Here is a 15472-nt window from a genome sequence, read left to right as displayed (position 1 = left end):
CAAAATTCATATCTGACTAACTTTCTATCTCTCTAGATCATTAAAATGTCAAAAAAATTGAAAAAAGGGCAAAATATCATATATATCTATATCTCTCATATATACATATACATACACATACATATATATATACATATACACACATATATATATATATACACACACACACACACACACACACACACATATATACATATACACACATATACATATATACATATACACATACACACATACATACACACATACATACATACACACACACATACATACACACACACATACATACATACATACATACACATACATACATACATACACACATATATATATATATATATATATATATATATACATATATATACATATACACACACATACATATGTTCTGATATAATCATGTCCAGACAATACATGAATTAAAAATTTTTAAAGGTAACAATTGTCATCTTCAACAAATTGTCAACATTCAACAAATGTGCGGTTGCATGCAAGGAGAAAAACATACATTTTGGCGAATATAGCATCCAGGTTATACAATTATGTACCTTGGGTTTAAATACAGCTTATTAGCATCAAAGCTTGTCACTATACTTAAAGGCAGAAAATCAAACATTTCAGCCAATCAGTTCATATTGTCTGACCTTTCCACTGCATAGGCATAAAAATGGTCAGAGTCCCGATAAGCAGTGTATTTGACAAAGATGCCAAATGAGGTTTCTCACCTTTGTGAACAGAGACTCTCTACATTTTGGACAGGTGAACATTTTACTTGCATGCTTTAATCTGTGCAATCAGCTCCAGTACTTTGGTTTTCCTTTGGGTGGACAGCGGCAGGTCATAGACAAACTCAAAGAAGGTGAAGACAAGCAGTGCTGGATAGGACAAGTTACATACCCAGTACAGTTTGAAAAGCTTATCCACAATACACGTCTGGGCTTCATTCAGAGGAATGGTTACTTTGTCATTCTTAGCAACAATGATGTACTGCCTGGTTGCACTCTTTAGATCACCGATGCATATCAGCTGGGGTTGGTGTGTTGTGGATGATGCTTCAGGATCACTGCAAAACGATGCAATACTTGTTCCAGGCTTGAAGATGGGGAAGATAAAGATAGATTTTTAGAGAAGTATTCAGTGAGGTGTCGACAAATGCCTTCCTCAGGTAAATACCATGTGAACTTTACTGAATACATACCAGTGCAAAATCAACCAGGTGCGTTATAGCTGATTTAAGGCTGCAACAACTGGCACCAACTGGTGGAAGCAGGTGTGTTAAAACGCGAGGGGGGGGTGGTGGTGGTAGTGAGCTTCGGAATGATATTGGCTTCCCATTTTCGTAAAAAGAGATCCGCCTTTCCTCCTGTAAGCTTGCCAAACTCCAAGTCCACCTTATGGAGAGAAAAAACAGTGTTTAATTTTAAAATAAAGCATTAAATACATGAAATCAAAAGTACATTCTGCCCATTTGGTAGTTGTATGGCTAAAATCAAACTTTACAGTATCACATTTCTGTTACCCACTTCCACATCAAGCTTACCTACACATTGAAACATAACAATTGGAGTGGTATTTGAATACAAGTCCATTATTCCTTAATTTTAGCTATGAATTGGGTCCCATCAGACCCTTAGAAAAAAATTAGGACTTTTTAGCTGATGTTCTAGCAGCCAATTTCTTATTTTGTCTGTCTGCGGTTTGTCCTGTAGAGCTTTTTCTGCTGAAAATAGTGCTGCTGAAAGCAGAGTTTCATACAGATTTAGGTGATTTTTTTGTAGGTTTTTCACTTCCATGAGCAGTACTTCTACATTGTCATTTGATGTCCCTACTATTATAGTCATTTGGTGGTACGAGTAAGATTTTGGATCATGTGAAAAGTAATGCTCATTGTAATAAAAGCCCAGTGAATAATGATCCAACTCTGAAATTATAAAACTTTCAAAATATTCACTAGGAGCTCATAAACATACCTCCAAATGTATCCACTCCTGTTACATACTTTGTATGCAAAACACAACTGAGTGAAGAAGGAGTACATAAACAATTACCAGGAAACCAAGCAACTTACCAGACTTGGCATGTCCAAAACCGTGGGTACTCTCTGAATATTTCAGCGGCAGTGGGGGAGTCCTTGCTAATCCAGGCTCTGCGACTGGTTTATGTTTCCTCCATGCCTGACATGATAGTTGGAAGGTTCTCAGCTGAGGGCCGCAATCTTTTGATCAGGGTAACCCACTCATCTGTGCTGCTGGTATTCCCATCCTCTTGCCTGAGCTTCTTCTCTTCACCACAGTCATCTGTCACTTTTCGCTACTTATAACGTCTCTGCCCCTGGTCGAGATTCCGTCTAAGGTTGCGCAGTTTAGGAATCCATAATGGGAGACTGGATCATAATAATGCTCCTGAGGAAGACAGGACACAGGTATATGGGTAACAGCTGAGCAATTTTAACTGAGAAAAAAAAGCTCTAATAAATAATGAGATAAAGGTTAAAAGATACATAGTAAGTGGGAACAAGTGCAATTTACAGTATGTAGTGGAATTTACATTATTAAAATGCTAAATTTACTTTACAAAATTTACTTCTCATCTATAAAAGTGGTTACAAGGACTTTGACAGATTCTAAGTTGTCATATGCGCTGCTGAAAAAAAAAAAACACATGGCCGAATAAGTAAGATAATTTGCTTGGTCAAGTTGCTGTTGTTTTTTTAAATAACACTGACTATTACTTCCTCAGAAGTTCTGCATAAAAAGAAACTATATCAGAGCATGTTTCCAGCAATAACCCTTAAAAGGAATGCGCACATACTTTAGTTAATCATACTAGATGCAAAACTGCTTTAACTGCTTAAAAATAATTATCTCTGTCAATATGAGGTATATTTCATGTTAAAGTTACTCAGTCTTTATTCCTATTCTGTGCTAGCAAACAAATGGTCTCGGTGATAACTACATTTGCTATATTCAGAGCTAACAACAATATTGTCATTTTACACAACACTGCTACGGTTAGGCGCTGACTCTGGCATTGCTCATAGACACCAGAATGCCTGTCGGAGCCGCTAGCTCAACTACAACTCTGGTCCTAAGAGCAATTTCTGAATACTCTAATACATAAATAAAGTAAATAGATAAATACATGAATAAAGTAATACATAAAAATACTACCAAAACACATTTACTCTAATGAAGTATGGCACTAAAGCCAAGAACTAATACTAAAATTAAGAGTTGGATATGTTAGCAAGACTGTTACATTAAGGTTAGCTAGGTATAGTTAAGCAGTAATTAACTTAAACTCAAAACTCCTATATTTTATATAAATTCAAAGTTTCGCATTCTTCCAGAAACCCGACATATTTTCAGTACATTAAGATAAACTGGTAAATTATACTTACTGTAAGGTCTGACAACATACTAGGCGACGTAACCTCCATCTTTGTCTCCTTTGTCTCAGTGGCGCGAAAACATAGCGCCCCCTTCCCGCCGCTGGTATGTCATGTTGCTGGGCAGAATTTGTTTCAATTTTCAGCATGTGTGTTCTTACTCATTTCATTTTCTACTTTTGCTTCAATTGTATTGCCCTCGTTCACATGTTACGGTCAAAATTAAGCCTGTTCTGTGTGGATACTTATGCTTATAGTATAGCCATGGCCATTAATTGGTATGCCATACACACTGAGAAATAAAAAATTAATCCTCTTTCAGAATTTTAGTACACCATACACACCTTGGTCCACATTACATTATAAAATGTTTTATTTGTTGAAAGTAATAAGAAAAGGATTATGGAAAACAAACAATAACTAAACATTTTATTTATTCAGTTAATATACTTATAATACATTGTTCATCTACAATTTATTTCACTAAACACAGGGCTAGCATCAAATTACTGCGCTGCTAATTTTAGGTCCTGTTGTTAGATTCCGAAAATAACACACAAAATGTGTTAAACTGTGCAACACATCAAGTGTGTTAAGCTTTTTACACATTTTTTCAATGTTTACACAATTTCTTACACATGTTATGTTAAAATTCACACAAAATGTGTTAATAGTGTAACAACACATTTTTTGTGTCATTTTTTAACACATCCTTTCTAAGAGTGCATGAATGATTTGTGTTTCCTCTGCAGGTGAAGGTAGAAAGTGTGTGTGAGCTGATGTGGATGTGAATTCAGCAGCATGGATCAGTGTGAGGACAGAGAGGAGGGAGTCCCTCCCTCTAAAACCACTCTGTGTGGGGAACATGAGAGCCAGACCAAAGCTCAGAGGTGAGATGACCATCTCTAACTGTCCATGACTCTTCTCCATGTCACAGCTCAGCACTCACATCACTGCTCCATCATTATTCACAGGAACCAACCTGGACCTGAACCCAGCTGTGTATCCTTAAAGAGCGACTGGTCAAAGGAGATTTGTGAAAACCTTAAAGGATGTCCTTCTGCTGCCGAGAGGTAATGTGTGTCTAAATGTTGTTGACTACTCAGTGTTTGTGAATAAATCCTCTATTGTGTGCAATATCAACTCAGCTCTTTTTCACACACTCTTAAATTTCACAGTCAGCATTTTTGCTGGCTTTCTGTTTTGCCTTTGAACAGACAAAATTTTATATTGGCCTTTTAAAAGGACTTCAAATGCTCCCACATTCATACAGTTATTTTAATATCAAACTAGTTTACAGCGCTTTACCTCTCACACACCATCACACTACTGACTTGTCTGCAGCAGCTGTGTTAATACTAGTATTTTATTATGTGTTTAATCTCTTCATATTTTTCCTATGGTATAGTTTTACTTTCTTTTGAAAATTCAGCTGGTCTGTTGCTGATACACTTATCCATGAATATGATTGATCAGATGCTGCCAACACCATGTGTTTCATGTGAACGCCCAGCTGAAACCCTGGGTGTACTTATTGAGTTAATAACCAGCTTCACGTGACTGTGAATGCTAAAGTGAATCCTGATAAGGGAAAGATACCCTGGTAATGTTGAACTCGCTTTGTAGTATAGGCCCCAGAAGGAAGTTCAACATAGCCTGCCATTCTTTGTGCTAGCTAGCTTGACAAAACCTGAAAGCACAGTGCAGGATAACATATGGTTACATTGTAACCTTGGTTCTCTGAGTGAGAGACTATCTCTCTATTCCATTACATATTCCATATGTACGGGGTATGGCCCCCTCTTGGTTGTGGCGTGTGGATACTTCTTTAAGACACTCCGGCTAGCCACACCTAACAGCTTACCTATAAAACAGCTGTGTGGGATGTGTGATTCAGGATGACTTTTGGGATAAAATTCTTTACCGGGTCCATGGCTCCTCATTATGTGCCAAACATGGGTTAATTCAATGTAAGACTTTACACCATGTACACTGGACTAAAGCTAGACTTGCTCAAATATACCCCAACCTTAGCCCTGATTGCGACCGCTGTCATCAAACACCTGCCTCCTTAATATACATGTTCTGGTCATGTCCCTCCCTCAAACAATATTGGATTAATATTTTTCGGACTCAATCAAAGAGCATCTAGCTGTCCCTCCAACCTGTGCCCTCAACTGAATTTGTTTGGGGTTCTTCCCGATACGGTTGTCTTGCCGACACCCCAGGCGGATTTGGTAGCATTTCTCACCTTATTAGCAAGACGCAGAATACTGTTATGTTAAGTCCCCTTCTCCCCCATCGTGGGAAATCTGGATCAGAGATGCTTTGCATTTTAGCAAACTCAAAAAATTTAATTCACCCTGCGTGGGTCTATTGCCAAATTTTTTAACATATGGCAACCCTTTTTTGATCATGTTCAGACCTTGCAGTCCCGCAACATTCCCTTTTAGCCAGCCCAGACTTAAATTTATTTTATGGTTAATTATACAAATTTTATTGTGCCTGCAGTTTATGATGGCATTTATTTATCTACTTTATTTATAACTTTTCTGTTTTACGGATTTGATTTACTACTATGACTAAGCTGCCCACTCATTTTTAATTTAAGACCTTTTTTTTGGAGGGGAGAAGGGTTGTTTTTTTGTGTATGTGTAGGGGTGTGGGTTTTGAAACTTTGCACATCTCTTTTATCCACTCAGGAACTGTTATTTCGTAATCCAGGGTTTATTATTTGTTTATTATTTGTATTATTGTTTGTGGGGATAGGTTTATTGATCAATCTAAATTGCCCATAGGTGTGAATGCGGGAGTGAATGTGAGTGCGATTGGTTGTCTGTCTCTGTGTGTTAGCCCTGCGACAGACTGGTAACCTGTCCAGGGCGTACCCCCCCTCTCGCCCTATGACAGCTGGGATAGGCTCCAGCGCCCCCGTGACCCTGAAAAGGATAAGCGGAAGTGAATGGATGCATGGATGGATTATTTGTATTATTAGCTTGGATCTTTTTTTTTTTTTTTTTTCCACATCTACTGGCGCTGTTGTAATAATGAGGTGGGAATGTATGTGTCATATTGTTTTTATGTTCTACAAAAAGAAAGTTGTCTTTTTAAAAATTGATGCATAAAATTAAAAAAAAAATATCTGGGGAAAAAAAGGAAAAAGAAAAAAGAGAAAGAGCGTCTCTCACTCAGAGAACCAAGGTTACAATGTAACTGTATGTTCTCTATCATATGAAGACTATCTCTCCACTCCGTTACATATTCCATATGTATGGGGCAACTATGTAAGACAAGCTAGGGGTGTGACCTGTCCATCTCTAGAGCTGTCTGCAGACAGGGGAGGGGGCTGTCAGCTTAGCCTGCTGAAGTGGAGGGCCAAGCTAGGGACGCCCTGAATGTCCACCGCTAGCAGTGAGCAGTCGCTAATCGCTGTCCGTAGACATGGGAGTAGAGAGAGTGATGCTTGTAACAGCCCGGAAGCCCAACCCATGGATCCACCAAGTGAGTTCACTCTGGCAAAATAAACCTGACATGCGGGCAATACCCCAGACACAGTGAGGTCTGACTGGCGTGCAAACCGGCGAACCACGGACAATACGCCAGGGGAACACAGCGTGCAGCAGCGCAGCCACTGAAAGTGGAGGGCCAAGGTAGGGAGGTCACCCGAAGGGTGCATCCCCAGAGCTGCGCACTGTCCACAGACTGGGAAGGGGACTGGCGGCCGAGCCCCCTGGAAGGCCATGCGGGGACTCAACACGAAGGTCCGTCCCAGGGTTGAGCAGTAGCCACGTACTGTCTGCAGACAGTGGAGCAGCAAGAGTGAACTTGAGAACAAGACACTCGTGCACAGCCAGGAACATGGCCCACCGTGATGCTTCAGACAGGGAGCCGGAGCAACAGGCTGGAGAACACACACCCGCTGGCTGACGTATCAGACAATGCGAGGTCCCACTGGGCGTAAACTGGCGAACCACGGGCAATACGCCAGTGGAACACAGCCTGCAGCAGTGCAGTCGCTGAAGCAGAGGGCAGAGCCAGGGATGCGAACCCAAGATCCATCCTCAGTGCCCAGCAGCTGCTCCACACAGTTCGCAGACAGAGGGGCAGCAAGAGTGAACTCGAATAAGACACTGGCGCAGCCAGGAAACTCAACACACTGAGGAGCCCCATGCCAGCTGAACAAACCGCCGACCCATAGGCAATACACTGGACAAGGAGCTGACGCTGCAGACTGGAGAACTCACACTTGCCAGCTGACGTATCAGACACAGCATGATCCGACCGGCATGACACCTGGCAAACAGCAGGAAAACGCCCGGAGAACACAGCCTGCAGCAACCGCAGCAGCATGGCCGCTAAGTGGAGGGCCGAGCCAGGGACGTGACCCAAAGGCCCTTCCCTAGAACCGAGCAGCCCCTCTGCACCAGCCATGGACAGGGGAGCAGCAAGAGAAAACTCGGGAATGAGACAACTGTGGGCAGCCAGGAAGTGTCAGCTCACTGAGCGGGCCTTTGCTTTGCAACATGTAAGCAATATGCTAGACAGAGAGCCAGAGCTACGGGCAAGAGAACTCTCTACTGCCAGCTGAGACGACAAACGCAGCAAGGTCCAACTGGCGTGTAAACCGGAAAACCGCAGGCAATACGCCAGGGGAACATAGCCTGCAGCCGCACCTCGCCACTGGGCCTGACTCAAAGGATGTCAGGAGGGAGGTGGGTGGCTGGAGGACGACTGAGCCTTGGCTCCACGCCCTTCTCGCCTCCCTGGTGTGCGGCCGCCGCGTCTATGAAAAGCCCCTAGCTGGGGTCCGAGATCTCCAGAGCCCCAAGCCAGAGCCTCAGCTTTGGCAGGTTGAGGCACCGAAGCCCTGGGCCTCCTCACTCTGGCTGTACGCCAGCGCAGGCCTCGTGACATCCCCTGAGCAGCACGGCGATTTACTGTAGCTAGCTGCAAGAGCTGGGCCGCCCCTGGGCCGAACATGGCTGTAGGGTTGGCCGGCAGCCACATCAGGCAGTCGCGGGCATCAGACCGGAGCCGGGACTGTGACAGCCAGAGGTGGGGGCATGCCACCCAAAATGAGGCTAAGGAGCAGCCAGTTGCTATGGCGAGCAGCCAACGGCTCCCCTGTACCGTCTGGGTCTCTAGAGCCCACCTGCAGCTGTCGCGCCAAGCGCAGCAACAAAATCGCCATCGAGCTGGGAAGGTGAGCCTGCGTCGCCATGGCTCCGTGCAGCTAGGCCAACAGGGAAGCCAACACCCCCACTTTCTCATTAGGGCATGCAGACTACCCCAAGAGGGGGCCCAAAGGGGCAACCAGAGGGGCCAGGGGCGGATCTACCGGGGGAGGGGGCCACAGACAACCTGCACCCGGCCATGCATGGCAGCAACCGTCTGCAGGCAGGGGACCATCGATGCAGTTACAACTTTGGGAGGTATGGGCTGCCATACTTCTGCCAAAGCAAGGGGGCAGGGCCACACGCTAATCAGGAAACAGCTACTCTTAGGTTAGCTTGCATGAGCTGCCACCTAAATCTCCCCCACACTGTTTATTCCCTCAGTATGTATGGTAGGGTTTCTCTCGTTTTTATGTGTTCGCTCTCTCTGAAGTTGAGGGAACACTAGAACATCAGCCAATGTAGCCGCCGAGCAATGAGAGGGGCTCCGCTGGTTGTGTAAACCCGCGCACAGCAGGGAATACGCCAGACCGACTAAAACAGGCTGGAAAACTCTCACTCGCCAGCTGACGTATCAGACACAGCAAGGTCCGACTCGCATGTAAGCCGGCGAAACATGGGCAATACGCCAGGGGAGCACAGCCTAGTAAGCCACTCGAGCACGCCAGCTATAGCTAACGAGCTTGCTAAGGGAGACAGGGGGCTAGGGGGGAGGCAGCGTCCAGGGAGGCTGCCAAAACAGGCTCCCACAAATGAACACCACTGCCTCTATCACACAGTCACACAGCACCACACGTAGGTACTACCAGTGAACCACACACGCATAAACAAGAGGAGATCAACCATCACCGGTGTCACATTTGCACAGCTGTTTTATACATAAGCTGTTGGGTGTAGCCGGGCTACGGGTGTGTTAAAGAAGTATCCACTCGCCACGACCAAGAGGAAGTCATATCCCGTACATATGGAATAGTGGAGAGATAGTCTCGATATGATAGAGAACGATTAATATCTGTAACTGTTAATCTTGGCTTTCTGCTTTAGATACTGTGTGATCACAGAAAAAGAAACCAATAATTTTGTTATTTAGTTCACAGAACTATAAAATCACATTTTAATTCTAGTTAACTATTTTAATGCTGCATCCACTGTCAGAGCTGCTGTTCATTTCTAACCTGACGGCTGCAAATTAGAGTCTAATGCATGTCTGTCTTTAAATATTAAAGGTTACTGTCTTGTAGCCTAATTAAGTAAATGTGAAAATGCTTCAGTTTATTGCTAGATTATTGATTGAAAAGGGATTCTTGGTGTGCTTTCTATGTTCTAGTAGCTGCAGTTCCAGTAGTGTAAACAAGATTTGGCAGCAGATTAGAATCAAGTGTAACAACATTTACACATCTGCTGTATCACTAACTGAATACATTCAAATTCCAGTGACAATGTGAAACCCATTGTGCACTGCTGTAAATTTACAGCTGGGCTTCGTTCATAATGATAATGAGGTACAGCTGAAGCTTGAACACCCAGCAGAGAATGTACATTAATCTTAAAGAATGCCGTAAATAAAGAAACCAGTGAAAACGTAGAAATAACCAAGCAGCAGACATTCTAACGGTGCATTCACACCGTTTTGGTCGCGTTAGACGCGTGCACATTCGCACCTCGACACGTCGCGCGTCACAATATGCAATTTTGACGCGCGTGAAGCGGAAATGTGGGAGGAAGTAGTGCCAGAGGTATGTTTGCAAGATGGCAGCTGTCGATCTAGCATTTGAAGAAAGAAGCTGTGTCCAAATTCATGGGCTGCATCCTCCTGAGGACCCGGCCTTCGCGGTCTACGTGGGCTGGGTCCTCAGAAGGTCGGGTAGGCCGGAAGTAAACTGCTGGGGAAATTGGACGGTCTAGCCTTCTGATTAGCATCACCGCTGTCTCAGTGGAGTTTAATAAACTCGGCCGTCTGCTCCTTGCTATCTAAAATATAACAGGACACTGGCGTGAATTCTCAACCGTCTCATACTTCTGTTTAATCAGTTTTCTGTTTGACGTTTATTCAGCTGTGTAAAAACCAAGGAGGAACCCACTCGGGGGATTAATAAAGTTTTATTTTATCTAATCTAATCTAATAACTTTAATCTCAGCCAAACCGATTTACTCACGAACAAATAAAATCACTGAAAAAAAGACAAACAATAAAATTTTTAGGTTATCTAAGTGACTTATATATTACATTCAACCTGAGTAGCAAAAGTCCGCGGTGATCTGAAAATGATGTGCCGGGAGTTGTGCCGTTCTCGACGACTTCAGTGACCCTCGAGCTCTCGGCTATCTATCGAGCTGGTGGGTAACAGACGTCTCCGAAAACGTTGAAGCACTTTTGCAAATATGCGATATCTTGATAAACCGAGCAGATATTTGAAGTTTACACAGCTACATTCTCGCCTGAAAATATGTTAAAAGTTTATTTTGTGGCCCAGAAAGATTAATAAGAGTAATTTTAAAACTTAGTAGCGGAAACTGGAGTTTGGCTGGGCCGCGCTACGAATTCTGGGATATGGTGGGCCACGAAGGACACACCCGACCCATCCTTCAAATTCGGGGAAAAGGAGGATGCATTTGTCGGCTGCATTTGGAGGAGTCTACGAATTTGGACAGCCTTCGGCGCGTCGCTGTGACGTAATCGGTCTACAAATGCATCCTCAGGAGGATGCAGCCCATGAATTTGGACACAGCTAGAGTCTCCCTTCTCTATTTACTGTGGAGCGCAGGACGTCCTCACTGTACCTGGGTCCATCAGGCCCTCCAGAAGCATGAGCAGTTTGGTGAGTTTCACCATTTGCTCCAGAAGCTGCATCTGGATGACGGCCGCTTTCAGCGGTACCACTGTCTTTCCCTCGCCCAGTTTGAGGACCTGCTGTCCCGCGTCGGTCCAAGCATCGCCCGCCTAGACACCAACTACAGGCGCTCACTCCCACCTGCAGAGCGCCTGTCCATCTGCCTGCGGTTAGTAAATTTCCTTGTTTAATACGGTAGTCCGTTATCGATGCCTGTGCTAATATATGCTAAACTATCAGTTTATACACTGAAAACATGGATGTGGTATGCTACCAGTGAATGCCGTCGGTGTTTACTGATAGCAAACTGTGGTATGGAGACGACTGTTTATAATATACTGATACTCGAAAGGTCTCATCAAGTCCTGATTTAATTCGATTTATGCTGTTATCAGTGTTAGCAATGATAGCATGGCTGTGGTGTCATATCAATGTATGCTCTCGGTGTTTGCTGATATCAAACTGTGGTATGAGGACCACTGTTGGTAATCTTTGTAGTGATACTCACTCCTTTTTTTTTTATTTAGACCTGGTTTAATTCTGGTATAGAACCAGCTGAATATTTGTATATAATCCTCACAGCTGTCAGACTCTATAACAGGGGTCACCAGCCTTTTTAAAACTGAGAGCTAGATAAAATTGTGAACAGTTTGGTTTATCTTTAGTTATATGATAATAACAATTCTATCTTGATATGCTATGTCTTATCACAGGTTAATTTTCAAAAAAGGCCTGGGTCGTGTAGCAGCCAACTCCTCCAGAGAGGCTGTCCTGGTGAGGGAGAAGTTCATGGCCCACTTCTCGACTGAGGGAGCAGCGTCTTGGCAGCCAAAAGAATAGCCCATTTGAAGTCCCAGTGACTTCCCCACAATGGCTCTGAGCCACCCACAAACCTCTAAAGAGCATTCCTGCCTTTTTTTAATAATAATCTTAATAAATGGAGCTTGCCTCCAAAATAAACTAACGTCTCTTTATTCTCTTAAATAACTGGTCTTCACTATGTTCCTATATAGTAGTATATTTTTTCATTAGTATAATATGAAATAAATTCTACATGTGTCAAGTTGTGTGCCAATATTTGTTCTGTAGTAGAACTGAGACATTAGTCATTACAAAAATTTATTTGAAATAATATTAAAATTCTCAAACAGAAAAACATTAAACATAAATATATAAAATATAAGTATTTACAGAGAGACAGGAATAAAAAGGACCCAGCTTAAAGTGGAAGAGCCTCAGGGAGAAGGAGGAGAAAAATAAGAACATTGTTTCTGCCCTGGAGAGCCTGCTGCCTCATCAGAAAACTACTGATTGCTAGGCATGGCCTCTTCAGGGACTCCACGATGGCCAGCTCCACCGCCGATGGACCATCCTGGGACCTGTCCCACGTCCGCCTCGGAGCTGTCCTCCTCTGTGGGCCTGTAAAACACAGCACAAAACAACACAAAGAAATGAGAAGGCTCCTACTAGATTTTCATTTTCAACATTGAGAAAAACAGGATATAATCAGATTGGTTGTAGATATTTAGTAAAGGTAATCACAAGGGAATTCAAGCGAGTAAAAAGCTATCAATGCTTGCTGTACATTTGTTGCTACAATTACATACCTGTGGGTACAGCAGCAGGAGCTCAGGGACTGGGGAGCCAGGAGAAGCAACAGGGGATGCTCTGCTGCAGAATCAGTTGGCTCTGTCAAGACAATATTAAATGTTAACAGGTTGAAAACAATAATCATAGAGAAAGTATATACAGTGGTCCCTCATTTATTGCAGCAGGGGTTCTCAGAATAACTAGCCCCTCGCCACGCACTTTATACAATTTTTTTTCACACACACATGAACATTAGTCACAGTTCTCACAAGTTGATTCTCAATGTGCAAACCTTTGTAGATTTCAAAACGTAAAAGTATTACTATGCCGCGTTTTTTTCTTCGTCTGCGCGCCAGTTTTGTGCGCCTTTTTCCCTCCCGGTGCAGGTGTCTATTTCCGAATGAGGGTCAAAGTTATGGGTGTTTTTGTGCTGTTTTTTTCTATTGGACGTGATGGTTATCAAAACCAAACATGATAAATTTGGCAAGCGCAGGAGACACGACACGGAGGAGATTTGTCAATCAGTGGGAAAATAGCGGGACAGTAGGCGAGCTTGCTAGCTTTTGCGTGGCTTCCCCGGGTCAGTCAAAAATTTCAAAAGAGAAATGAATGAACTTACCAGGTTGCCCGATCTCTTCACATATCTTCCTCCAAGCTAGGTCCTTTTTATTCGTGTCTCGGTACAGAAAGCAGCTGGTGTTGTACAGCTCCGGGTGGTTTGCTACGGCGTTGATGAGCCTTTCCTCCATATTGAATGAAGAATGAAGGGCTTTCGCTGGACCTGCCCCTCTGAACTAGGTCAGAGCATCACGTCACCAGGCTCCTGATTGGTTGTCACGGCGTGACTTGACGCTGGAGTTCAGATTTTTCCAACTCGAGCGGTAGACGCTATACGCACGAATGCACAAAATCCACAAAATGCACCACACAAACTGACGCGCATATTTTTATTTGCGCATCAAACGCGTCAGTCGCGCTACTTGGACGCGCGACTGACGCAAATGTGCTTCTGAATTTTCATGGGACCCCCAGTCGTGCGCTTCCTCATTGACTTTACATGTAAACCCGACGCTCTGGTCGCGTCTATCGCGTTCAGTGTGAACGCACCCTAAGGAGCTTGGAAAGAAAAGAGTCTAGACTTCTTTAAGTTTATTGAAGACGTCTCACCTCTCATATGAGAAGCTTCTTCAGTTCTAAGGGCAACTAGTAGAAAGTCCCTGGTATTTAAGCCTTAGTGGCAGCTGTCCCTTATGAGGGTTGTTGACCCACTTTTGATCATGTCAATCATCACATGAGCCAAGGTGTGGAAAAGGTTGTGGGTCATAATAAGCGAGGGGGCTTTTCTATGTTGTGTCATGTTGTGACAAAGATCATCCAGCATCATGAAGTTCTTTAATGCGGAATTTTCAGTGAGTTCCCCTTATTTCACCATTTTGAACAGGAGTGAAGAATTTCAAACTAATTTGACATTTTATACCCAAATTTAAGCCTCAAATATTTTTTTCTCTTCAGGAAACCAAGTAAATAACTAATCTCATATGATAATTAAAAAAAAAAAACATCAAACAACCTGTAAATTAAAAAAAATCCACAAATAAGAAAAACTAAAAACTTTTAATGCTGAAAAATTTTAGCATTAAAAATATCTTTATAATTACAAAAAGCTTGAGTACACTGGTGGATTAACTGTTATAAACTTAAATATAAAACTGATTTCATTCGTTAACAGTACTGTTAAATTAGGCATAAACAAAGAGGTAAAAGTCCACACATTCTTTAGCAGAAGGACAGATATTTGTGTTAAAAATACCCTCTTAAAGTGAAATACTGATTCAACGTCTTTACTAGATTAAAGGTAAAAAAGTACAGGCTCTGAAATGCACTCACAGTATTAAAGTAAAACTAGCTGTTTGAAGGACATTTCTGCCAGCTTTTCTTGTCGAAAGTTAACTGAATTAACATGAGAAAAAAAATATACATTTATGGAATAAAAAAAAAAATGGAATAAAAAAGCTCCATTTACTGTTGCCTCCATTGTAAATGGGTGACTTTGCCTTAACACATAAATAAGAAAATGAGTATAGTCAAGCATTAAAGTGGGATTCAACAGGTCAGGAAACCTAACATCAGGTGTTGTGGTGCAGCATGGTGAAAAGAATCATTTAGAAATGGGTCAAAACATTTTCTCCACTAGATTTTTTGCACAAAGTGTGATCAGCTAATGTGCTGGTGCTCTGAGGTTTACTGCTCTCTGTGTACTTAGAAAACTCTAAGGTGTAAGTAGATTTTACACAATTTATAATATCTGCTTTCCATGTAAAGGTTGAATTCAGTGACTAGATCTAATAAGCACTATCAGCTTAAATTTAATTTGATGTCTGCTACTTTTGATATAACCTGTAACACTGTGCATGGACATCACAGCCACTTTCCACCAGGAAGTAACTACATGGGAAATTTGTATTACAAAGAAGAAAACTTGACAGCAA

At 42.6% G+C, this 15472-nt stretch overlaps 1 protein-coding gene across 1 annotated transcript in view; it reads left to right on the top strand.

The window, feature by feature from the left end:
* Nucleotides 1-4394: 4394 nt before the first annotated feature.
* Nucleotides 4395-15472, top strand: part of LOC120436282 (NLR family CARD domain-containing protein 3-like) — a 28930-nt gene continuing 17852 nt past the window's right edge. The window contains exon 1 of the mRNA XM_039607040.1: nt 4395-4461. The gene's annotated coding sequence lies outside the window, so the exon portion shown is untranslated. The remainder of the gene's footprint in view (nt 4462-15472) is intronic.

Source organism: Oreochromis aureus, linkage group 23 (assembly GCF_013358895.1).
Source record: "Oreochromis aureus strain Israel breed Guangdong linkage group 23, ZZ_aureus, whole genome shotgun sequence".
NCBI lineage: Eukaryota > Metazoa > Chordata > Actinopteri > Cichliformes > Cichlidae > Oreochromis > Oreochromis aureus.
This window is presented reverse-complemented; position numbering and strand designations above follow the sequence as displayed.